We start from the raw sequence: 26585 nt of genomic DNA, 5'->3' as shown, positions 1-26585 counted from the left end.
CCCCTTAAGCTCCTTGGAAGATTCATAGGTCTCATGGCTATATTTTTCCCCCTTTCTACCTGCAGACCCAAGTGAATCATTCATTTTGTGACCTATTGAGCCAGAACCAAAGGTGTTGTCAGATTTTGGTTCTAAAACCCATAAGCCAACTCTTTGCAGCCCATAAGAGGAAAGAAAACACTTTTTAAAACAATATCAGTAAGTAGTCCCGTGTTGTGCTTCTAAGACTTGTCAAATTGAACATGAACTTGCCCTGTAACCCAAAACTTAGGTATTTTTAATTTTAAACATGGAAAAAAGTTTACTGATTTGGAAATATTTCCAGTTATTTAGGGATAGCTCATTGGAGATTTTCATTGCAAAATAATTAGTCCCCTGAGAATAATAATACCCAAAATATTTGAGATATACAAAGTCTGATCTCCATGCAAAAATAAGAAGTTACTTTACTTCATATTAACATGAAATAAGCATGTCCTGCAAGGCACATTTACTTTTTAGCTTTTTAATACATAATAAAAAACTTCTATCACATGTCCACTGTTTAAATAATAAGAGTTGAATATTTTAAGGGCAAAAGAAATATTTTAAGGGCACAAAACACTAAGAATTCATTTTTCTTCTCTTTTCTTTTAAGTTTCTTACCATAACAAGGGCCTGTGGTTTGTGTTTCTTGGCTAATTCAACAATATCCACTCCATTTTAATAAAGATTTTCTACACATCCATAAAAGTTTGTATGTGAGATTGCCAGGGACCCTGCAGATGTCGGGATTCCTCCAAAGCTGATCTTAGAAAGAAAAATGACATAAATAACATTGTTTAGTAATGTTTTGATTATCTGTTTAAAACAGTTACGGTTAATAGGTGCAAGCAATGGTGGTCACAAATCCATCTGTGTCCAATTATATTTCCACATTTGTTCATTTCAAATGAGGCCCCCCTATTCTAGGTGGCACTTTTTGATGGTGTTATTTCTAGCACCAGACTTTGTGCATTAACTTAAAGAAAAAGGTGGATAAATTTCCTTTGTGAAAGGCCACGTTGTGAATATTTTTTGTTCTGTGGGTCACTTGGTACCTTCTGCACCATTCCATAGTGTAGTTTTAGCACCAAAGCAGCTATAGACAACATATTTTGGAAAAGGACACGTGTTCCAATGAAACTTTTTAAAACGACAAAATGGCTCTTTTAAAATAAGACAAGATTCGGGCCCATAAAGTGCCAACCTCTACACTGGGTCCTATATTTTGTTATTACACAGTTAAGGTAATAAAATCATCGATGATCTAGTATAGACCAGGGTCTCTGTAGATATTATGTGCCAAAACCATGGGTATCAGACACTCATCACAGCTTTCCTGGTTTGCTCTGATTCTTCATGTGCTCAAAAGTAGCTCAAAACTGTCCTTGAAGAACAGGTAGAATAGATGTTATTGAAAAGTTAGATACATACTGGAGATATATTGCAAAAGATGTTATGTCCTCAAAGAAGTTAAGAAACTCTTTATAGGGCTAGGGTTGTGGCTCCATGGTTGAGCGCGTGCCTCACATATGGGTTTGATCCTTAGCACCACATAAAAATAAACAAATAGAATAAAGGCATTCTATCCATCTACAACTACAATTTTTTTAAAATTATGCAATTTATGATAGTCTCAAAGTTAAGACCCAGGTAACTAGATTCTCCCCTTGCATGGAAATGACGAGTGTGTTTGTCCAACGTGAAGGTGACATGAGTGCTGAGGACCTCGATGAGGACGGAGTGCCAGTGCTGGTCATCCAGCAGGCTGCCCAGGGTGCGGTTCACGTGGGCACCAGCAGGCTGCAGGTTGGCATTGCCTGAAAGGAGAAAGCACAGCAGGCTGGGGTGGTTCTGTTAAAAACCATAGATTCCCTTTGCTGCATCAGCACTACAACTTATGTCTACCCTTCCATCCCACATAGCTATCATCCATCTTTCTCTTCATCTGAACACAATGATATCTTGATATCTTTTGTGATTTATTTTGTATTCATTTTTATACTTTGTTGAAATTGCCTTTTTTTTAGTGATTTGTTTTTTATGACTTTTCATGACATCCTCATTTACCTTGCAAGTATTTTCTTTGCTAGAACATCACTATCGGTACCAGCTCATAATTTCACAACAGCCTATTCTTATCTGTATGATTATGTATAATGACAATATGTGATATATTATATGTATAATGCATTTATAATGGCCTTCTTACACAGTTGTCGAAATAAGTGCTGTTTGCGTAAATCATACTGGAGATGTGTACAGGCTGGATGCATTTGCTAGCAATGTCCCTCAGTTCTCATTCGCACTTTCCCATGACAATTCCACTTTGCACTCATTATCCCAGGGTAACTATCAGTAATGCGTCCCTGAACTCTCAAAGGTGTTTGGTTTCACTGATAAATCATATGGTCTCTTTCCTTAACTGTGAAAATTAAGTACCAATGGATGTATTTCCAACTATCCAGATTTTTATTTTAATCACTGGCATGAAAGAACAAATGCCTTTTACCTGAATTAAGAGAAAAGACAAGTTTTCCCTTAATAAATTGCAGAGATACGTGATTTCCATGTTGTCCTTCTCTGTGGAGTAGAATCCCATTGTTCTGCATGGTTTTAAATTTCAAAGAAATAACATCTCTTATCGGTCTTATGGGCTTTTTATCCTATCTGTATAGCAGGGCTCCTAGTCCATCAAAATAAACCACCTGAGATCCTGGAAAAGAGGATATGACAAAGTAATTCTAATTGTAATACATTGTACATTGCACCTGAAAATGGATAGGCCAATACACCTCAATATACGCAAACACACAGGTTACATTTCTAGTTGCTCATTGAGAAAAACACTGATAACAATGTATTCTTGATTGGTGTCACAAGTTGATATACCTAATACTCACTGGTAGGCTTTTACATTTTCCAAATTGATCATTGAAAAACACATTTATTAATATATTCTCATTGACTTCTGTCTTTATACTGGTTTATTTCTTATCATTCTATTTGATTTTTTAAAAATCAGGAAATGTTATATTTCTACCAAATGAGTTGTCTGTTTTAAGATTGTTCTTCTTTTAAGAATAAGTGTCACTCAATTTAAATGATTTATTCATTCCCAGTAACTTTGACTTCTCTTGATTCTTATACATGTACACACATTAGTGAAGATTTTGTTTGTTTGTAAAAGACACACACACACACAGTGGTTCTGTTTCTCTGGAGGACTTTAACTAATAAAGGCATACATTTTTTATTTCGATGGTTTGTTGAGAGAGCATGACTTCAATAACACTATTTTGGGCCTTCCGGAGAAGCCTGCCAGAACTACAATTCTGCCGTTTCTTTTCAGTTTTCTAATGGGGCCTTACAATTTCAACTATAAAGGTCATGATCATTCAGTTCATCAAAAAACAAGTGTGTCTTATCTATAATACAAAAGAACATCTGTCAAAATCAACTGAAGATGGAACAACAGACGTACAAAAAAATTTAACATTACCCAGAAAAATCTCTTGTGTTTTTTCAAAGTAGAAGGAAGAAAAAAAAAGCAGTTATCTTCAGAAAAATATGTTTCTAATAAACAGAGGTGCACAAAACATGTGAAGCCATCAGAAGCCAACCAGCCCAAACATTCAAGCTGAGATAGATTGTTTATTGTATTTAATTTCACAAAATAATATTTCTGCAAGTCTTTTGTGTAGTTATCCCTTTTCTTTAGGTTATGCAAAAATATATTAAAAAAATTGTGCCTCAAAAACTCATCCATTTTGTGCAGCTTAATATTTGAAAGTTTACAAGTCTGATTTTCTCACATGGGGTTAATGTATGCAGGAGAAATTATTGTATTAAGTGCTACTTTACATACACACACACACACACATTCTGTGCAAAATATATGTAAACCAATTATTCCTTGTTATAGAACTAATTTTATGTGCACAATTAAAAGCAAAACTGTCAAATCCAAATGAGGCCACATACAGTTAGGAAATGGCAATTAATTAAGGAAAGCTTTCGAAAGACAGCAAAGACTTCACATTTTGCTGTTCCCATCACCTCTGTGTCTTTATGTGTTGCTCAAAGATAACGTTAATATTTGTGCTTTTATATTTTGTAGTTGTTTAACACAGTGTTCTGCTCCTGAAGAGGTCTTGCCTGGGTGATTTCGATCTGGTTTTGAGTTTTGCTTTTCCTTATTCCCCATGTGACTACGCTAGACCACAGCAGGATTGATTTTCTAAGAAATACGAAGGGGATTTCCTGAAATGTTTTTCTCAGGCAAATGGAAAAGCATAAGTGTTAGAAGACTTGTTTCAAGACCAGTTTCAAGGTGATAACCTTGAAACTCTAGTCCATTAGGTAATGCCTTGACTTCTTGTCGAATGTGACTGTGCTGATTCAATCTAGAAATTTAACCACATGCTTTTAACTCAGTATGGGGACTTTTGAATGAAATAAGTTAATATAATAAAAAAAAATCCAAGTTAAAAAAATAGTCAACTCTGACTTGTGAAGTCAATACATGAAAAAAATGAAACTAAATAAAAGCACATGTTTTCGATAAAGAACATTTAGCTCAAAAATTAAGCAGCAATTTTAATTTTTGAAAATTGGGTGCTGGTGAGGGAGATCTCCACAAGGTCTCTCTCAGGAGTGATCTGCCCATCAGGGAAGCAAGCCTTTCAGGACTTGGTGCTTGCAGGTAGTCTAAAAGTCAACCTTTTCCCCATCTGCCACATTTTTAGCAATTTAAGACTCTTGTAAGAGCAAATAAATATTTTATAGCCCTAATCAATATGAGTGAACCTCTATAATATATATTTGAATAAAAACAAAAAATAATAAAAATTCAGTATCACATTTATTATAAACTTTCATAATAACCTTTAAGAGAAAAAAATTATTGGTACAAAATTCAATTATATGAATAGGAAATGCAGAGGGACACTGGAAAATTAGAAAACCAAACTTCTTCAAGTTTTTCTGCCATCCAAAATGACTGGAGACAACTTAGTTCTTGGCTTAAAAGAGGAAGTGCTTGTCTAATTTGGTATGAACTTGGTTTATAATTGTTCAACTTACCAATTGAGATTATAGTTTTGATTACTGGATTTCTGTGGTTATTAACAACACAGATACACCACCATTAGATAGAGCTATATTTTCCAGTATGGAGGTTAATTTGTCTTATATATTAAGACTCTGTTCTAGTCCCTTTACCAGTTCTTTTCTTTTCCTTTTAGGGACATTTCATAATATAGAGTACTAGTTCAGAGGAAGGACAAAGGAGTTAAAGCGTGAATCTTAGTTCCATCCTACACAGGTTACACACCTTCTCTGAGCTCAGTTTCCTCATCTGTGACATGAGACTGAAAACAGGCCTTACCTCACAAGACTGTTGTGAGAATCCAACGTGTTAACATCCATGGAGTTTCACAACAGTGCTTAGCACACAGAAGGCCCACAGTGGCTAAGTGCTTATGATTTCTAGAGCTCTGGGCAGAGAGAAAAAAAAAAGGTGGAAATTAGTTTTCAACAGCACACAGAGGACTTACAGGAAAGCCAGCAGCTTAAAATGATAATGAATTTTATTTCTGAAGGATGCAAGAAATCTTCAACTTTCAAGTCTCATGGTTGGATCCCACCCGGCAAGGAAAGAGATATTTACAACCATCCCACACCCAAGCTGACTCCTTATCTGCCAGCCAGCCTCTTCCTGAGCCTGACTCATTTCAATCGCTGGTGACCTAAATCTTACTGGGAAGTATGTCTATCCATTTTAGAGGCAAGAGAGAGTGTAGAAGTGACACTTGAAGATGATTGGTACCATTACATCATCACGGCGCTTCCCAGAAAGGAATATTGGAAAAGAGCCAAAGACAGATGCATTCAGAGGTTCTCAAAGATTAATTCCTGAAAGACTAAGAACTTATTGTCACAGACAGTATTCACCTGTCTGGGAGGAATTTGGTAAAATCTATGTCCCCATTCAGATACCTCAACGTGTGGTACAGCCCTTTGTCTAGCACATGTGGGTGGCTGGGTCCAATCCCTAGAATCTGGAAAAGCGTCAGAGATAGAGAAACTGCACATGCTAATCAGAATCCATGAAAATTTATAGTGATAGTGAGCATTTTGCTATAAATAGAGTGTAACTGGGAAAAGACACTGCCTTAAAGCAACGTCATATCCCATAATAAAGTTCTTGAATCAAAACAGGGCAGTGGACATACACATGAAAATACCAAAACGTACCACCCTTATTAACATAAAGTGTCAACAGCGTACACAAAATCAATACATCTGAAAAATAATTCCTCGAAGACAAAAAGGACATTGTAGAGATTCACCTTCTGGAGGACATATTTTGAATTACTCAGTAGTGGTGAGATCTTATCCATCTGCATCTTGTTTCCTCAGTGACTCTTACCCAACAGCTCAAGTCTACAAAAGTTAACAGTGCCGAGAGATTCCACAAGATCTGCATGGTGCACTGTGCTTCTTGGGACTGGTCACGGAGCTTTGATCTTTCCAATATTACTCTGAGGAGCTCGAGTAGCATCTCCTCATGAAGGAACATCAAGCTAATGGCAAATCCCCATCAAAGAGCGTGTTCTGCTTTGAAGTCAGTAAACCTGAAGTTGTTTCAGAGTGATGGGAGGACAAGCTAATTTCAGAGCATCAAAGAGAAATTCCAAGTATCAGACACTGTAGCCATTGCAACAGTGAACTCAGCTGGGTTCAAGGGAATACAGTGATGAAAGAAAATGACCAATGGGGGGGGGAGAAAAGAAAGTCGGATGGAAAAACAACACCATTATACTTGATGTTCCATAGAAATGTAAACATTAGATTACAGAGTTAGGAAATTAATTGGCTTGCACAGGGGTTGAGTCACAGAATGTGAATAATAGCATTTCATGACTTTAAATGCTTCATGGGTGGTAGATGAATATTATGTTTTAGAAAATTAACATTCTGCAAGGTCAAAGCCGGGATTAGCAAAGAATGGAGGCGGATGTTTGTGCAAATTGTATCACACGGGGGTCCAACCTGACCAAACCTGAGATGCCAAAGATAATTCCATCCAGTCTATTTTCTGCATGTTCTCCAGGTCTACACAGGAATTATTTTTTATTATTGTCCCATTCTGACAATAATCTATGATGATATAAAGAAATAGAACAAGTATATCCTGGATTATCCAATAACGGCTAGATGATAAACTCTTGCCACACAATTTCATGGTCTGCTTTTCACGTCTGTGTTATATACTCACATTAGTTCCATTCTTTTTACTTTGGTCTCCCACAGGCTAGACAAGTGCTCTGCCCTTAAACTGTATTCCCAACCCTTTTAATTTTCTATTTTGAGACAGGCTGACCTTGAACCTGTGACCTTCCTGCATCAGCTCCCAAGGAGCTAGAATTACAAGCCAGTCTTTTGACTTTGATTATAGTTAATAGATGAGAAAAAGAGGCTGACATAATGACATAATAGATGAGAAAAAGAGGCTGACATAATGCATATACATGTATCCCTTCCAAGGAAAAAAAAGTGAAGCCTCAGTGCGCTGTACAGAGATTTCCCAGGGACGTCAACAGAGAGAGGCAGAGTCAGAACTGAGACACCACTGAGCAGGCGCTGTGCCCAAGAAAGCGGAGCCCCCCATCCCCTCTGCATTCCTATACTGAGTGTCTGCATCAGAAGAACAGCTTCATCTGTCCCTGGTTTAGACTTTATTGACTTTATTCAATGGCTATTATATTGTAAGTACTCTGTTAAACTCTGGAAATCTAAATATTAATACATCTTGATTAAGGTCCACCTCTAAATTCAACTATAAAAAGTAAAAACTAAAGTCCACTCTGTCATGGGAAGATAAACACAAGATTTAAAAAAAAATCAGTTTGGCTTCACAGTTATTTAAAAATCAGAAGTCAAGTTCAGTTGGCAGTTTGGCTTTTGTGGCATCCCATGCAGATATGGATTTCTTCCAGCAACCAAGGCTACTTACTGTATGCACACCCATACACCTCGACCCGCATCCCAATCCTGCGCTTGGGGTTCCAGGCTAAAGGCAGGAAGCGCAGGAACCTGGCTTCCAAGGGGGGCTGGAGCCGGTAGTGCACCACGCTGTCCGCGTTTGTGTTTCCTGAAAATCCCTGCGAGAAATCAGAGAAAGATCCAGGTCAGGGCAGAGAACCACATTCCCTTGGCCTCTGCTCCATGGATGACAGAGCACATGCGCTCTGTTGCTGTGGAAAAGCCCTCTTTCAAGAATGTCTGCTAACGTTTAGCCCAGATGTGACGCCCTCTCCCGGGTCTCTCCATCAGTCACCATTGTCCAAGTTTTCTGTATTTATGGGACAGTGGAAATTTCATCAGCACCTTTAACATGTCCATAAACACAGTAGCTTCCCTCAAATTTGCTTTTCTGAATTTTTTATCTCCTCCTCTAATCTCCAGGAAATAAAGATGCTCCCATCAACCACATCACCCAGGGTGGTAAAACACCTGGGTGATGAACGTCCAATGCTACAGAAGAATGGACGTGAATGGGACATGAGGGTGGGGAAGGGACCTAGCATGGATCTGGCCCCACCCCCTTAGGTTCCAGACAGGAGATGGCTGGAGGTCAGTGGCTACCACCTAGGGTGGGAGGGCTCTCATCCTAGGGGTTTTACTTCAGGTGCAGAGTTCATCCCATGTCACCTGGCTGTCTCCACATCAGTGCAGGTTTTCTTTCCTACTCTACTTCAAAACTCAGATTTCCTGTGGCCAGAGTTCTGGGGGTATCCAGGGAAGCCCCCCCCCCAACCTTATCTGCCTAGGGCAAAGGACAGTGCTTCTGCCTAGTGTCATCACCTGATCATCATCATGAAAGACCAGAGAGAGAGCAAAGAAATTTATGTAAAATACTTTTTGTCTCGTTTCCAGCTATGTATGGGGGAGAGCAGGTGAAAGAGGTTGGATCACTACCATGTACAATTAGGACACGTTAATCAAAAATCAAAACTAATAAAAATGTGCAGGAACAAGGGGAAGACTGATGTTCCCGCACATACACATTTATTTGAGATCACTTACCAATGACCAGTTCAATCAATAAGGTAAAAACAGTGCTGATAACCACTCACATGGAAGTATAAACTTAGAAAAATTAATATTTTCACTTCTTATACAATTTTCTGCTGTGTATAACTCCCTTTATCAGGGTGTTCAAACATAGCATGTGGGTTTTATATGAAAAAGTGCAGGGGTGGGTTGAGATGAGGGATTCATGAAGAACCCGCTTCCTAATGAATAAAGGTTTAAATCAGAACTTTTCAACTTTTTAGCTGCAGCCAAAGTTGTATTAGAGATAAATTCAAAGACCGAGAGACTCTTTCACTTAATAATCATGAAATTAGGGAGTAAAACGTCTGCTTGCCGAGACTCTAACAGTAGAATGGCTTTTTCCTGACATGCCTGGGGCATGCAGTTACACTCAATGTTTGGAGCTGGCCCATTACTTCAACCAACTGTCAGGGAAGTTATCTGGGCTGGGGCTGGGGCTCAGTGGAAGAGCACTTGCCTAGCACATGTGAGGTGCTTGGTTTGATCCTCAGCACCATATAAAAATAAATAAATAAAGGTATTATGTCCATCTACACCTAAAACAATTTTTTTAAAGGATGTTATCTGCCCAATTATTTTGCTTTGTTAAAGAATTTGCCAGCTTAACAATACAAATGGAATTAGAATCAATCTGCAAAGTCCCAGACCCCCTGAGGGCTTCCCTTGGTATAAATAAATAGAAATTGAACCACAGAACAGCCTTAGTGAGGGCAGTCAATTTCAATGCTAGTGTAAAGTCATATTATTCATATTTTTTTATAATTGTAACCAGTTCCTTAAGATACCCACCAAATAAAGTTGTTCTTTAAAGATGCAGAAATTAAAAAGAGAGGAATGATCTACACGAGTATTTCACTCCTGTAACATTTAGGGCTCATTCTCGAAATCACCTTCTATTTTACAATAAAATACCGTGTCTTTAAAAATGTAAGGTAGTCTTTTATTCATTAAATTCCAAATTTGCCTTGAAAGTTTCCATAAGAGACGTGAATTTATAGGCAAGCAAAAACAGAAGCATGTTAGTCATAAAGAATAAAGAGCTCTTCCTGCCTGGTTTTGTTTCATAGAAAACAAAGGTTTTAGAAGCAGAGAGCCAGGCATTCTCTGTGGAAATATACAGCCCTCAGCAACTCTCCGGAGCCTTAAATCTTCATTTAGATACAAATAAGAGACACAGCACTACTGAGGGGATGGTTAGCAAACAACTTTTAGAATCCACAGTCCTTCATATTATCTTCTGTCCTTGCTCAGGCACCTGACCTTGATGGAAGGCACCATAATTTCTTTTGAAAGTGAAAAAATAATGACTACCTGAAAATTGTGGACATGATTAAACCTATTAACGTATGTAAAGGATTTGTCAGATTATAGACTATTCTCTCCACAGAATTCCCCACCACTCGTATGTATGTGTTACAGCTTTGGGGGGACTTCTGAGAAACTGAGACAGTGCAAAGACCCCCTTCAAACCCTGATTCTTGCAATCAAGTCAGAAGGATTTCAGACACGTCACTCAGAGGTACAGGAATAAGTGTATTGAAGGGACAGGAAAGGGGAAGGGGACACTATGAAGGGAGAGAATATGTCCTCTCCCTCTCAGGGATAGTGTCTCAGAGTGGAAAGGGATAGTGTCTCTTCTGTACTCTGGTTTTATGGGAGATCCCAGAGAAGTTTCCAGAAAGTCAGACCCAGACCCACCTCTTGACGTTTGACTGACAGCAAAATGACTTCAGATTTGAAAGTACCAACAGCCACGACAAATCTAGGTCACCTTGGCCTATGCTGACCAGTTCTAATTGTATTCTTAACCACATGTTATTACAGATTCTATGGTTAGGAGGAACTATCCTTATCTTCCAGTTTCAGGTTATGGCCACAGAATTCTTTCCTTCAGGGTAACTTGGATTCCTCTTATCAACATCAATTTAGGCCTGCGTTTCTCCTGCAGATAACAGGGAGTTTGCTGAGGAATTGACGTATCCTGTCTACATAGGCCAGGCAGGGCTGCAAGTAAATTGCTTCTTGGAAAAGAAAGCATGTGAGGGTCAGCACGGTGGGCCCACTTATAGAATTATCCCCTTGACCTCCTGTTCCCACCATCCTCCTCTGTCTGGCCACTAACACTTTGGTTTGCTCTTCACATTCACATTGGCCAGATTTAACAATCTGGCTGGAGAGGCTACAACTCTCATGGGACCACCTGGCCTCCTACCTAATGTGGCTTCATGGAGGACACTCTTGATGAGGGGTCACTATCACACGCCCAGCCTTCAGTAGACAAATGGGTGGCCAGTCTAAGATTCATCATCAACAGTAATTTTTAAGAAGCCTCTTAGAGATCTGTCATTCTGAAACAGTTCTGTCTTTAATACATTTTTATTAAATCTTTATTTTAAACGATGAGTTTCAGAAATGAACCTCAGAGACATTTGAGAGCAGGATTGAGTCTCCAGGAGGTACCACCAGTGCACCAAGCAATCCCACTGTTTCTTCAGTCAGAACTCACAAAGCAACATGTATGAAAGATACCAGTTTTTTGTTTTCCCAACACTTGAAAGTACTAAATAAGGAGCTCAGTGCCTAGCATGTGTGATGTTAGAGTCTGTAAATAAGTCAGGATGGCACCTGGTATTTTGCCAGAGGAATGTTAGAGTTCGTAAACAAGTCTGGATGGTGCCTGGCAAAATGCCAGAGGGAGTGGTTTGAGAAGTAACAAAAGCAAGCCATTAAGTGTGGAGATTCCTTATTGGTTGATTGATGTATCTAGTTTATGCTAATTAAGATAAGCTGTGTGAAATGTATAAATAGCTCTGTTGTCCTACAATAAATGGCTCCTACTCCTGCTGTATCAACATACACAAGTTATTCGTCATCCCCTGGTTATTTTGCTGCAGCCGGACTGCGGCAGTGTGACACACTGGGTTATATCCTTAGCACCACATAAAAATAAATAAAATCAAGGCATTCCATCCATCTACAACTACAAAAAAACATACTTTAAAAAAATGTGCTAAACAAGACTCTTATTTCAATATGCTGTTACTATCTTAGTTGTAACGGTTATGAAGCAGGACAGCACCCCTGGGTGAGAAGCACCCTGTACTCCTAGGCTATAATTCTCCTTGGATTGCCCAACTCAGCTGATATTGGACATGAGCTTCAGTCTCTGTGATCTCAGCTTCTTTGTGAATAATATGGGAAATATAACAACTGCTCTGCCCAATTTATAGCTTGTTGAAAGTTTCTGAAAGTGCCTTAAAAATTCTAAGGAGCTATACAAATGAAAGATATAATTAACCTGCCCTATAAGGTATGTTAACAAGACTATTTGATTAAGATAGTTTGTAATTTATAAGTGTTATTAGGAAAAAATTGTATCAATGCTAAGTGTAGAGCATTAGGAGTATAATTAACCCAGCATATGCCCTGAGAGTATTTTATGAATCGATTAAATGGTGCTTCTACAGGTTATTAAAAAGTGAGTATATTATCTTTATCACCTTTCTATGAGTAGTATAATTACACCTGTGTAAAAAGTGAATTAGTAGAAAGCATGATGAAAGATAAAACAACATTTATGTAAATTTAAATATGTGTGAACAAAAGAATCGAGCCTTTTTTTTTTTTAGAAGAATAACAAAACACATTGGACTCAGGAAAGGTGAATCATAGGAATGATGAATGAATGAAGAGATAACGGAGGCTGAGGAGGGCCACCTGACACAGACCAGAACAATTCTTTACTGATGCATCATTGAAGAATATGACCAGTCAAACCCTTGGCACTCAAAGCCAAACACACACACACACACACACACACACACACACACACACACACACACACACATACACAACACACACATACACGCACAGGCTCCAGCATGTGGACCCAAGTATCTGGATGGAGCGCCTTCAACCTTCTGCTGATACCTCCTGACCTTCTCTATTCTCCAGGAACCAGCTGTGGTTGAAGGAAGTGCTGCTGCAGGTATGGCCTGGGGCTGTCCCAGAGACTTATCCCAGCTGACTGTGAAGCCATCACTCCAGCAGGGTGATTGACTTCTGTGACTATCTGCTATATTGGATGTCCCCTCCAAAACTTGTGTTGAATTTCTTCGCTACAATAGCCATATTACCAAAAGTGGTATACAGGTTTAATGTAATTCCTATTAAAATCCTAATGACGTTCTTCACAGAAATAGAAAATGCACTCACGAAATTCATTTAGAAGAGTAAAAGGCCCAGAATAGTTAAAACAATCCTTAGCAAGAAAAGTGAAGCAGACCTTAAATTATACTACAGAGCTATAGTAACCAAAACAGTATGGTATTGGCACCAAAACAGACATGAAGACCAATGGAACAGAATAGAAGACACAGAGATAATATAAATACAGTTATTTCATACTGGACAAAGGCACCATAAACATACATTGGAGAAAAGAGAGCCTCTTCAACAAATACTGCTGGAAAAACTGGAAATCCTTATGTAAAATGAAATTTAACCACTCTCTCTCATCCTGGACAAAAACCAACTCAGAGTAGATCCAGGACCTAGGCATTAGACTGGAGACCCTACATGTACTAGAAGAAAATGTAAGCCCAACTTTCCACAATGTCACTTAGGAACTGACTTTCTCAACAAGACTCCTAAAGCATAAGAAGTAAAATCAAGAATCGATAGAGGGGATGGTATCAAACTAAAAAGTTTCTTCAAAGCAAAGGAAACATGCAAGAACATGAAGATAGATCCTACAGAATGGGAGAAAATCTTGACCACCTGCACATCAGATAGACATTAATCTCCAGGATATATAGAGAACTCAAAAGACTTAACACCAAAAATGAATAAATAGATAGATAGATAGCTAATCAATAAATGGGCAAAGGAACTGAATATAGACACTTTACAGAAGAAGAAATGCAAATGGTCAAAAAATATATGAAAAAATATTCAACGTCTATAGCAATTAGAGAAATGCAAATTAAAACTACACTGAAATTTCATATCACTCCAGTCAGAATGTTAATTATAAAAATGCAAGTAATAGTAAGTGTTGGCAAGGATGTGGAGAGAATGGTACACTCATACATTGCTGGTGAGACTGCAAAATGGTGCAACCACTCTGAAAAGCAGTATGGAGATTCCTCAGAAAACTTGGAATGGAACCACCATTTGACCCAGTTATCCCACTCCTCAGTATATAGCCAAAGGATTTAAAATCAACATACTACAGTGACATAGCCACATCAACATTTATAGCCCAATTCACAATAACTAAGCTATAAAACCAACCTAGGTGCCCTTCAACAGATAAATGGATAAAAAGAACGTGATACATATAAACAATGGAATATTACTAAGTCATAAAAAGAATGACTTTTGCAGGTAAAATGCTAAGCCAGTCCCAGAAAACCAAAAGCTAGATGTTCTCTCTGGGCATGGAGGGTGGAGAATAGAAGTTCACTAAATTAGACAAAAGGGAATGAAGGGAAGGTGGGGTGATGGGAATAGGAAAGACAGTAGAATGAATCAGACAGAACTTTTCTATGTTCACATATAAATAAGTTTTAAAAATTAAAAAGAATCTTTGTCATGTAACATTATTAACATTGTAACATTAAGTCATGGGAACTTTCAGAGGTGATTAAGTAACAAGGGCTCCACCTTCACGTGAATTAATGCTCTTATTGTAGAAATTGGTTAGTTATCATGGGAATGAGTTTCTGATAAAAAGTATAACTTTGGTCCACTTTTTCTGTCTCCCAAGCTCACTTGCCTTTCCACAATGTTATGTTGCAGCACAGGAGCACTATGTTCTTGAACTTGAACTCACATACACCTATATTGTTTATAAATTCCCCAGTCTGTGGTAATCTGTCATAGCTACAGGAAACAGGCTAAGACACTGTTGAAGGCTTTTTAAGGTTTGGAATTTCCAGTAAGTGGAAAATTATAGGAGCCCCATGGATTGACCTGAGTCTGAGTTAAGTCCCAGCAGTTATTAGTTCTGTGACTGTGAACAAATTACTGGTGGCCCATGTGAATAGGATGAACATATGATAAATGATTAATCATTACCCAATGCTGCTTGTTACTGTCATTGTTACTATGCTAAATATTTCCTCCTCTTCTTGTAACACTGTTCTCTGAAGCAGGGATCAGAGAATAAGGTATATCCACACCCCCAACCCCACAACTCTCCATGAGCCTCTGCACACACCCTTAATTCTCAAATGGACTCATCTTCATCCATAGGTTGGCAGCTCCTCACTAGCAGATGATGTTAGGAAAGAATAGCATTTTTTTCATGTTAGTTTCAGAGGATTATAGATAGTGATGTAGCCTGCAAAACTGCTTCTTATTTAAATTGGTACCTATAATTGGCTATGTGAGGAGATATACTTAATTATTTTTTTCAATACTAGGGATTGAACCCAGGAGTACTCTACAATGTGCCAAGACCGCCCCCCAGCCCTTTTTATTTTTTTACTGGGAGACTGGGTCTCACTAAGTTGCTGAGGCTGGCCTCCCACTTGCAATCTTCCTGCCTCAGCCTCTCAAATTGCTGGGATTACAGGTGTGCACCACTGCACCCAGATGTAGTTAATTATTTTAAAGTAAGGGCTCTTGAATCATCATTTTCTGTTAATAATTTACTAGCCACTATAATACACTAGTGCTTATTAACATAAATAAAATAAGGAAAATGGGGTTTCCCTTGACTCTAGCACAAATTAATGGACTTAACCAGGAGCATGACATGGTGTGGGTGGTGGTGCTGGATTTACATTGATTAGCTGTGAGATTCAGGGTGAGTTACTTGAGGTGTCAGGTTTACATGAAGGGCACCGTACAAACTACTATAAAATCCAAAGCCTTTTCCTCTAGAAAGACTGTGGTCTACACACTGGGTTTCTATTCAGGTATAGATAAACTCAGTGGATATAGAGAAAATAAAAGAATAATCCCCAATAGTATGAGTACCATATTTAAAATATATGTGTAGATAGATGGATATATTTAATTAGGTATAGACTCCTATTTGAAGAATGAGTCGTGGAGAATGTTTGCATGATGCTTGATATTTGAACATGTGCTATGGTTTGGATATGAAGTGTCCCTGAAGGACTCACGGGTTAAAGATGTGGTCCCCAATGCAGCATGTTCAGAGGTGGGGCTTCTAGGAAATGACTGGATCATGAGGGCTCTGACCTCCTCAGTGGATTAATCCACTTGATGGATTCGTGATTGAATGGATGATTGGGAGGCCGTGAGAACTGTGGAAGGTCCTTGCTGGAGGAGGTAGGTCACAGAACCTCCCCTGAAGCGGGTATTTTATATACACTGATACCTACATAGATAACACAGTTTAATAGGCTTTCTTACCGAGATGTTGCCATTGACTTTAAGTGACCCCACTAATTAATTAAATGCCTTTTCTAAAAGCAGGTAATTCATCTAACTGTCGTTTGACTTGGCCCTGGGGGAACCCTGCTCTGTGACATTGATGGGAAGGACCTCCTGCTCTCAGGTGTCCTATCGGACATCTAGAGCTGGCTTGTCATTAAAGTCCAGGCCATTCCCCTGGCGCCATCTCTGACTTCTGGAGGCCTTCAGTGACCAGCCTGTACTGGCACATAGTGGACATTGCTGCAGAATCAGGGCCTATTCCAGGTCAATAAATGCCTTCTGGGTTGAGGGCTCGGGACAGGCCCCCAAGACTCACACCCCTCTCTTACCTTCCTGGCTCTTGCCAGTGTTGAGCACATAGTTGGCACCTAGTAGATACTAGTGGGTTGACCTGGTTGTCAGAGGTCATCTCTCTAGACCAGGCCCTTGGTCTGCACATACACGGGCATCTGCGGTCCTTGGCTGGAATGGGGTGCTCTCTGCATCTGCACCTCTGCCCTGGTCCCAGTCACGTTCTGCCGCTTGCTACCAACCACAGAGCAGTTACTTAACTGGGCTGTTTTCACCCTTCGCATTGCCAAGTGTCCCAACTTGCCCAGATTAAGAATGAGCTGGGAATGACTATTACTAAATCAGAGGCCTAAGTAGTGTTTTAATTGCTATGGTTTAGGTCTTAAATGTCCCCGTAAAGGCCTGTGTGCTGGCTTGATGGCCAGCCTGTGGGATTATTAGAAGCTAGTAGAACCCTCGGGGGCGGGAGCGAGGTGCAGAGGAAGGAGGTGAGGCCCAGGGAGTGGCCTTGAAGAGGTGATGAGCCCATTCCCTCTCCCCTTTGCTTCTGGCTATCAAGAATTCAGCCCTACTAGTGTATGTTGTATTCTGCTGCCTTTCCTATCCTCTACTATCCCCCCACCTTGGCAGTATGTAAAAAAGTGGATGTGTAACCAATGTGATTCTGCAATCTTTATACGGGGTACAAATGGGAGTTCATAACCCGCTTGAATCAAATGTATGAAATATGATATGTCAAGAGCTTTGTAATGTTTTGAACAACTAATAATAATAATAATAAAAGAATTCAGCCCTTTTTGTGCTCCACACTCCTGCTTCAGTGTCCAGTGCTGTCACATACCCCAGCACAGCAGGGCCAGGTGACCACAGCCCAAGACCTCTGAAACTCTGAGCCAAAATAAGCCTTTCCTCCTTTTCCTCAATTTTCTCAGCTAGTTTGTCACAGTGATGTGAAGCTAACACAGTTCTTCAGATCACTTGTTTATAATGTTTAAGGGTCAGTACTGGACATCGGATAGATGGATCCATTTTGTCCATCTTAGGGGAAAACAGATCAACACACTTTGTTAAACTGGATCTTCCACGTGATCTTCCGCTCTGTGCGTTGGATATGCCACTGAAATGGCCATGATCCAGGAGCTATTGTGAAAAACAGTCCACAGTCCTCATAGTTTAAGAAGAGCTGTGACAATGGCTCAGGGAGAGAGGTACCTGGATAGAAGCAGTGACTCTGAGGCCCGCCGATGCCCAAAGGGGAAACTTCAAGCAGGATAAAGCTCGCCATCTCTGACTTCATTTTGTACCTGTCTCCTTTATTACCTTAAACTGTGGGTCACATCCCTGCTCCGCTCTGCACATAGACATGCCAATCATCTAAGAGGTGTTCATCTACAAACTAGTAACACAAGGTCCATTAGCCCTTCATTGACCTAACCTATAATGCCCCCTTGAAGACTGAGGCAAGATTTGCAGCCACCTGTTTCAGACCCTGGAGTGCTGCCCCAAGTCATGTCCCCTTCCCAGGATCACAGGTCCCACAGACAAACACCCTGAGCAGCAGGTGGGACTTGCCCCCTCAGGTGGTAAGGACCTCTGCAGAGCCAGCTCCTCCCAGAACCAGCCCTGACAGTGGTCAACAGATATCAGTCTGACCAATGCTGCTTAGTGAGGCAGAACTCTGGCCTCTGCCTGTCCTGCCTCTATTGAAACCCAAAGCTCCTGTCAGCACCTGAAGACAGGCCTGAGATGCTGGGTCTGCCTTGGCCTTCCCAATAGGGTCATGGTGCCTGAAGTTCTTTTCCTGCTTTTCACCATGACCTTTGCTGCTTGGTTTTTAAGGTGAGTGGCCAGACCAGGTTTGGGGGGAACTCTGGAGTCAGGCCTCTGCTGTAGCAAGCTGCCAGGGAAGAAAGCCCACCCTCCCAGCATCCGCCTGTTGCAGTTGGCTGATCTCCACCCTGAGAAGAGAAGGGTGAGCCACCTGGGGTTGAATCCACCTTGGTTTCAGGGATTTCTGTTTCCTCCCCCTATGTGCCTGCATCAGCTGATTTTCCATTCTGTGAGGCAGAGAAATGAACTCCTGGAGCCCAGGACCCTGGATTCTGATGTCTTCTCCTTGACAATGCCCCTGGGCCTTGCCCTTCCTTTTCCTGTTTTCTGGGGCTCAGTGGAGCCAGTTCTTTTGAACCTACTTGGGCTTCTGCCATTTTATCTGGCTAGGAAGTTTGGAATCTGTAATTCTGTGGTACCTATTAGGAGGGAAAGGACTAAGGTCGGTGCAGAAAGGAGGTTGATTGGGGAAGATCTGTTGTATTTGGTTAAGAATGACAAGTGCTAATTTTGTCTCAATGCTAGGGAAATTTCTTCACTATCTGGGTTTTTTTTTTTTTTTTACTTTTTTAACAGCTATAAACCTAAGACTAAGAAAAAGATGATTTTCCCCCTGTAGTACGGCTGGCCTTTGTATCTGAAAGTGCACTTGGATTCAAAGTTACTGTACTCCCTTTCTTGTCTGGCTCTTGGTCTGTGATATTTGGATAACTGGGAAATCCTTTGTTTCAGAACACTTGTCACATTTGCTCACAGCACTGAGTCTCTCTCTCTCCTGATGCTCCTCCACTAGGTAAATTTGCTTTTTTTTTTCTTTTTTTGTCTCCTCTTGGTCATCCTAACCTGGTCCCTTTTAAGGCAGAGGTTCTATGAACACCTGATCATAAAGGTCTAACAAAAGAGGCACTTCCACTAAAATGAGAAAAGAGTTAAGAGAAGGAGAAGGGTTTGGAGAAAACCCCATCTTGTATGGCAGCTGGTTCTGAGTCTAATAATCCTGGTGCAGATTCAGTGCCTCTGGGTGAATCTCCCACCCACAAATTCCTTTAAAAAAGAAAGAAAGAAAGAAAGAAAGAAAGAAAGAAAGAAAGGAAGAAAGAAAGAAAGAAAGAAAGCAAGAAAGAAAGAAAGAAAGAAAGAAAGAAAGAAAGAAAGAAAGAAAGAAAGAAAGAAACTGCAGTCATTTCTTTTTTTCTTGCTTTCTTTCTTTCTCTTTCTTCTTTTTTTGCAAGAACAACTCCTTTTTTGAGCTCGTGGTTATTCTGTTGAATTCACTGAGGAGGGAGGGTCTGCGTGCTTAAATTCATATATTTTTGTTCTGTTTGGTTTTGTGTAAATGGAGGCTTTTGGCCCTCAGTCTGTTCTGCTGTCTTTACTCAGAAACTGGTTATTCAAGTGTTAAGTCTTACCCAGTCTGGAAAAACAAGAGGGTTAGGAAAGGGTTAACTCTCCAACTCACACAGGGCTGAAGAAAAAGGGAGAGGAATGAAAGAAAGCCTTTGAAAACCAGTCTATTGCCATAGAAAATGGCTTAATCCGAGGTTTATATAAAACTTACAAATAAGCATCTTAACATTTACAAAAATACACTATATTGGGGTCTATTAAATGTGGGTTTTTTTGTAAGTTTTTCAGATTTAGAAAACATTTTGAAATTGTTTTCTTACTGAGCCTTCTCTACAAAGAGGACCACTAAGAGTTAATTCTAATTGACATTGAAAAACGTACTAAAACTTGAGGCTGTGTTCTGATTTAAAAAAAAAAAAAGTATAAAAAGCATGAACTATTTTGTCTTATTAAAAAAGAAGCAATTTGCCTAAATTTAAAAGTTTCATAAGGATTATTTCTAATTGTAAACTAAAGATAAAATAAGGCCAAAAAAGAATCAATAAGTAGGAAAAAGACATATAAAAATGTTATGAGTGTGAGGACATATTTGGGGGGAAGTTTTGGGATTAAAAAGAAAAGATTTTGATTGGCAAAATAAGATATTTTTTTGTCCTAAGGTCACAAATGAACAAGAAAGCTTGAACAAAAACTAAGCATATGAACAAGTTGTAAAATGTCTAAACCAGGCCCAGAAGATTTGTGAAGGACCACATTAGGAAATTCATGTATGATTAAGTTGGCTGTAACTGAAAAAGTTATTTGAAGCGCTTTTCTGAGATCCAAGTTTAATACACTGATGTCAAATCAAAATGGAATCCTCCACGTTTGAGACAGAAGGTTTTCTGCTCTTAGTCACATTTACCAAGAACTGGCTGGAAAAACAAAGGTTTTGTGCTCTATCAAAAGAATCTCTGTGTTTGCTGTCTTTGTGAGGCTTTTGTTATTTAGGGAATAGAGTCATAGCAGAGTCAGGGTTTATTTAAGTGTCATTTTATTTTATAAATGACCACTTTATAAACAACTATTATTTGGGGCCACTTACTATGTATGTGGTACCCTAGATAGCTGTGATTAGAGATGTGTATGCATCTAAGGGCTAACTATGCCATATGTCTGAACTTTATCTGAATATTATACAAAAATGTGTCAGGTTAAAGGTGTACAGGTTAATACATGAAGGTAAGCAGTTAGTTTTCTCTTTTACACAATACGCCTTGTAGCTGGACCTAAATATGAGCAGTGGTCAATGAAATTCGACATTTCTGTCATATGTCTTCAATACCATCCAGATTAAAAAGACTCTCTGACACTTACACCCTGGTTTACATCTATTTGCTTTGATGAAGTGTTTTATTATTGTGTATATGAGATATACCTGTACATCATCAGGTCAGTCACATTACTTCCTAAACTTGTTCAGAGTTTTATCTCCATCAATCATATTACCTATGTAGACCTATTGAAGACAGACACATAAAGTCATCCTACTGAGCTATGGTTTGTAAATTTTGCTCAAAAGTAGATACTAAATTAATATATATATATATAGGTCTTCTGTGTGTCTGTGATGTTCATTATTACTGACTTGTTTGTGTGTTCAATGTATTTATGTTCCCCAACTAGACTGCTCTAAAATGCAAACCTGAAGAGAACATTTTCCAAGCTGTATCCTCCAAACAGACACTGTTCATAGTCACAACAGCCTTCTCCAGCCTTATACTTGTGTATCCCTAATTGTATCATGACCATCATCTTTGAGCAAAGATAATTGTTCGGGCCTGAACACTGCACTTGGAACCGTGTCCAACAGACAATTAAAAAGAGTGGACGTTGGTCACTAAGGCGATGCATCTTTAAGCAAGTACATCCTACTTAAGAGACCACCACCACTTTATTTTTAAGGCTTTATGACATTTATTCCTAAGACAAACTGGAATGGTCACTGTTACTTTTAACTGTTGCTTGTTAACATTTTGCATAAGTACTACTTCTAACAGAATAATCCAATTTTGAAACAATAGCCATTGCCTATAGGACAGATAGAAATGGCAATGAATCTTTATACTACCATGTTCCTAAAAATAACTCCTGAGGGATCCTGACTGGCCTTACCAGTAAAAAGAAAAAAGGTTAATTTTGAGCCAACACAGGGCTAACGGCTTGGTCTTGAACACACAGCAGGGAAATTTAACCAGAGGCAAATGTGCTATTTTGAAGGTAAAAGAAAAGCCAAACTCATGGAGACATTGAGCAAAAGGGCTCCCACTTGTATATACTTTATTAAATGGAACATTGTCTGACTTTGGCCCCTCTTATATTCTGCTTTACAATTCACTTCTAGACTTAAGCATCTGGCTGTTTTCACTTATATACTTGAGCCATTGTTTAGAGACCCTGGTTGTCCCCATTCCGTACTGGTTCACCATGTGGCTAAGAAACCCATAGACTCAGATGGCTGCTCCCCTATCAAGGAGTGGACAAGGCAAGGTTTGAGGGAAAAAGCTATAACAGGGACTCAGGACACCCATGCTGGAAGCAGTGGCTCTTGGGCCTGCAGATGCCCTTGGGGAACTTCAAGCAGGATAAAGCTCACCATCTCTGACTTCATTTTATACCTGTCTCCTTTATTACCTTAAACTGTGGGTCACATCCCTGCTCCACTCTGCACAGACGCACGCAATCATCTAAGAGGTGTTCATCTACAAATGAGTGACACAAGGTCTATTAGCCCATCGTTGACCTAACCTATCCTGTCCCTCTTGAAGACTCAGGCAAGATTTGAACCAGCACTCACAGTGGTCAACAGACCTCAGTCCAACCAAGGCTGCTCAGTGAGGCAGACCTCTGGCCTCTGCCTGTCCTTCCTCTATTGAAACCCAAAGCTTCTGTTAGCATCTGAAGACAGGCCTGAGATGCTGGGTCTGCCTTGGCCTTCCCAATAGGGTCATGGTGCCTGAAGTTCTTTTCTTGCTTTTCACCATGATCTTTTCTTGGGTTGTTTTTGTTTGTTTGTTTGGTTTGGTTTTTTTTTTGTACCAGGGATTGAACTCAGGGATACTCGGTCACTGAGCCCCAGCCCCAGGCCTATTTTGTATTTTTATTTACAGACAGGATCTCACCGAGTTGCTTAGTGCCTTGTTTTTGCTGAAGCTGCTTTCAACTCACCATCCTCCTGTCTCAGCCTCCTGAGCCACTGGGATTATAGGCATGCACTACCACACCCAGCCTTTTCTTGTTTTTTGAAGTGAGTGGCTGGACCAGGAGTCAGCCTTCTGACCTGGAACTGCGTAACAGTAACAGTTTCAAAGACTTTTATTACTATTTTTTTCTATTTCACATAGTAGCTTTTAGCTACTATGTGAAATAGAAAAAAAATTTACATTTACATTCACTTATAAAATATTCTGAGAGAAGGTCCCCTGTACAAAATATTGACAGCATAAAATGTATCTGTATTTCCCCATATCTCTTGTGCAAACCACACCAGTAAATGGTTCTGTCAGCGTCGTATGAATCAGACTAAGGTAAGTACCTTCCAAAACCCTGAGCCAGTCCAGGCCACCTCTCTGGTAAGCATCTGGCAACAGAGTGGCTAGACCCCAAGGTGCCACCTGCCTAGAATCCATGAGGGTTAGAGGACAAGACTGGGTCATAGCTACTCTGGTGGGGCACTGGTAAGTTTTATGTCTGATGGTTTGTAGGATGGCGGCAGCATGGGGTACCAGGACATTCTCTGTACTGGCCTCAGAGTTGAGCTTTTCATTCAGAAGATCTGCCATGGCTTGTGAACTGCCTCACAACCCCAGAGTGATGGCATCCAACATCACAGACCCATGCAATTATGAACCCACAGCCCGAACTGGCAAACTTGTTTTTTGGTGGCAGTTGGCTTCATTTGTAAAATATAGAGACAGACTTTGGGGTGGAACTATGTTTCACCAGCCAATCAATCACTCATGTCCTCAGTACTTGACTTCAGTTTGACTCTACTGCAATTTTCCTGGTGATGCTTTATGTCCTTGGGAAGCTAAGCATTTTAGTAAAGTTACAATGACATCTTTATAAGCATATAAAGTTTCGACAGCTATCAATAAATCATCCACATATTGAATCAGTGTGAAGTCCCACCGTGAGGAAAATTACTTTACATTCTCTTGTGAATGCCAAGAACATGTAGTAGGTGGATCTCTAAATCCTGCAGGATCTCTAAACCCCTTGCCATGAATATTGCAAGTCTTCATAGGTGAATGCAAAAGGGAGCTTTGGTTCTTCACTTAAAGGTACAGAGAAGAAAAGTGAACATATTGCTAAAGTAGAAAAAGCTGACACGGGTATGCCAATTAAAATAGTAGCAACGTCAGTACCTCTGGGGCCAGAGAAATCACAAACATATTTCCTTCTATTAGATTTTGTGTGTATCTTCAGTCATGTTACCTTATTAAATTTTCCTCCCTTTCTCACATGTAATATAGAAGAACAACAAGGTAAACATCCCTTTCTTTATCATACTATATTTCCCTAGTGGTTTTTTGGTTGGTTGTTTTGTTTTTTTTAACTACAGATTCTATTCCTTATATTTAAACTAGAGAAAAAGTATATTGGTTTACCTGTCCCATATTGTTTTCAGAAAAAGATTTTTTAAATCACATAATATCTGGCTCCACGATGCATAAAGAAAGAGAAGGGAAAGATTAAGATGAGAAAAGAAACAGACTCACTGCTGCCCCCACCACCACCACTACCACCACCAATCAGGTCAATGCTGGCCACTAGTTTGCACCGTTTGTCAATTATTTCCTGCCTGATACCTTGGGAGACAAAGCTCCTGGAAGAGGAAATAAAGCTTGGGGTCAGGTCGCATCTTATGCATTTTTCCTTCATCTCTTCCAGCATTCTTTTCTCCAATATTCTGTTTTCTTACAACAGTGAATTTCCACCAGAACATTCTCTCTTATCTGCTTTTGGGGCCCACTGAAGTGTGTCTCTTCTGGAAATGATCCTAACTGGACAGCTAGCACTGCAATCTCAAGTTTTGTTTTCCTTTTGTTTTTCTGTTTTTGTCTTTCCCTCATAACAGGATTGCTGTTATCAAGACACAAGAAACTGTCTGCCCTGGCCAGGCAAAAAAAAAAAAATTACATATATATATATACACACACACACACACACACACACACACATACATATATATATGTATATATATACATATATGTATGTATGTGTGTGTGTGTATTTTTTTAACCTGAATATTCCCAGCATGAAAATTCTTGCCCCCACCCTCCGTCAAAAAAGTAAGAAACTTAAAAAAAAGGACTTCTACAAAGAGTAGAGGACCAATGCCATATTCTGATCTTCCCTTTGGTTGATCTCCATCAATTTAGAAATGCTTCAGTGAATTGCCAAGGAAATCTCACCTGGACCTTGAGTGCATTATGGTGGCATTGCCACAGGCAAAGTGAGTTCAAGGACTTCATTAGTGAGCCCTGTGTTGGGTCCCCATGGTACAACTTGGATCTTGGGAGAGGAGGGTAGCTGGCTTCCTGAGGCCATGCACTCCCTGATTGGGGTGGGTGGGGTCATCATCTGGGCCCAGTCATGTTGATCTGTGAGTTGAGTGAATCCGCCAGGGCAGCAATTCACAGCAGCCAGTGTAGATCACACACACACACACGGCTGTTTACTGAAACACTGCTGCAGAGAATCTCTGTAAATTTTTCTGAATCTTCCAAGAGCAACAGAAAAAGAACTCTTAAGGTGGGTAATATCCACAGGGGGCAAGACCATATGGACTTGACATTTGAGTTAATGGAGTTCCAAGGGGTAGGGCTGGTTTTTTCTATGTTGAGAGGAAAAATAGTTATTTGTTGCTTGGCTCTATAGTTTCAGCTCCTGTTTTGCCACAGTAGTTTTGAGGTCAGATAGAAGAATAAAAAGAAAATAGGCAGAAAGGAGACAGAAAGGAAGGAATAGGAAATATAATTTTAAAGTTTCATATACTTTTCTCAGTTGGTGACTCTCCAAGCTCGTCTCTCTCTCAGGGGCTTGGCACTCCCAAATTTCTGTGAAATCTATGAATCAACCTTGTGTATTGTCAACTAACCCACCACACAATACACTATGTAAAAAGAGGATATTTTAAGAAACCTATAATTTAGGGGACTGTTCAGCATTACCTATTGATCAGATCATGGAAACCACATCAGATGAAGAATTCTGAGAATGTCCAAACCATCAAACACCCTATCACCAGACTGATGGCATTCTTACACACCTTCCCTTACCCAGACCTCACCAAATTTTCTTTAAAAGAAGAGCCAGGAGTCCCCAAAACATGTCTCCCACTTGCGGGGTGACCCACATTCTCCCTTGAATGTGTATTCCTTGCTGTCCTAAAAAAAAAAAATCTCTGCCTCTATTGCACATGCTGAAATTCTTCTCCATCAGGTATGTCAAGGGTCCCCTTGGTCCTGAGTCAAGCTCTCCTTTCCTTGAAAACTCCTAAGGACTCTTCCAGAAAT

At 39.8% G+C, this 26585-nt stretch overlaps 1 pseudogene; it reads right to left on the bottom strand.

The window, feature by feature from the left end:
* The window catches only part of LOC144369659 (contactin-associated protein-like 3), a 141840-nt pseudogene that overhangs the window by 77930 nt on the left and 37325 nt on the right, over positions 1-26585 (bottom strand).

The sequence above is a fragment of the Ictidomys tridecemlineatus genome, chromosome 13 (assembly GCF_052094955.1).
Source record: "Ictidomys tridecemlineatus isolate mIctTri1 chromosome 13, mIctTri1.hap1, whole genome shotgun sequence".
Taxonomy (NCBI): Eukaryota; Metazoa; Chordata; class Mammalia; order Rodentia; family Sciuridae; genus Ictidomys; species Ictidomys tridecemlineatus.
Note: the sequence above shows the minus strand (reverse complement) of the source record. Positions and strands in the feature narration are given on the sequence as shown.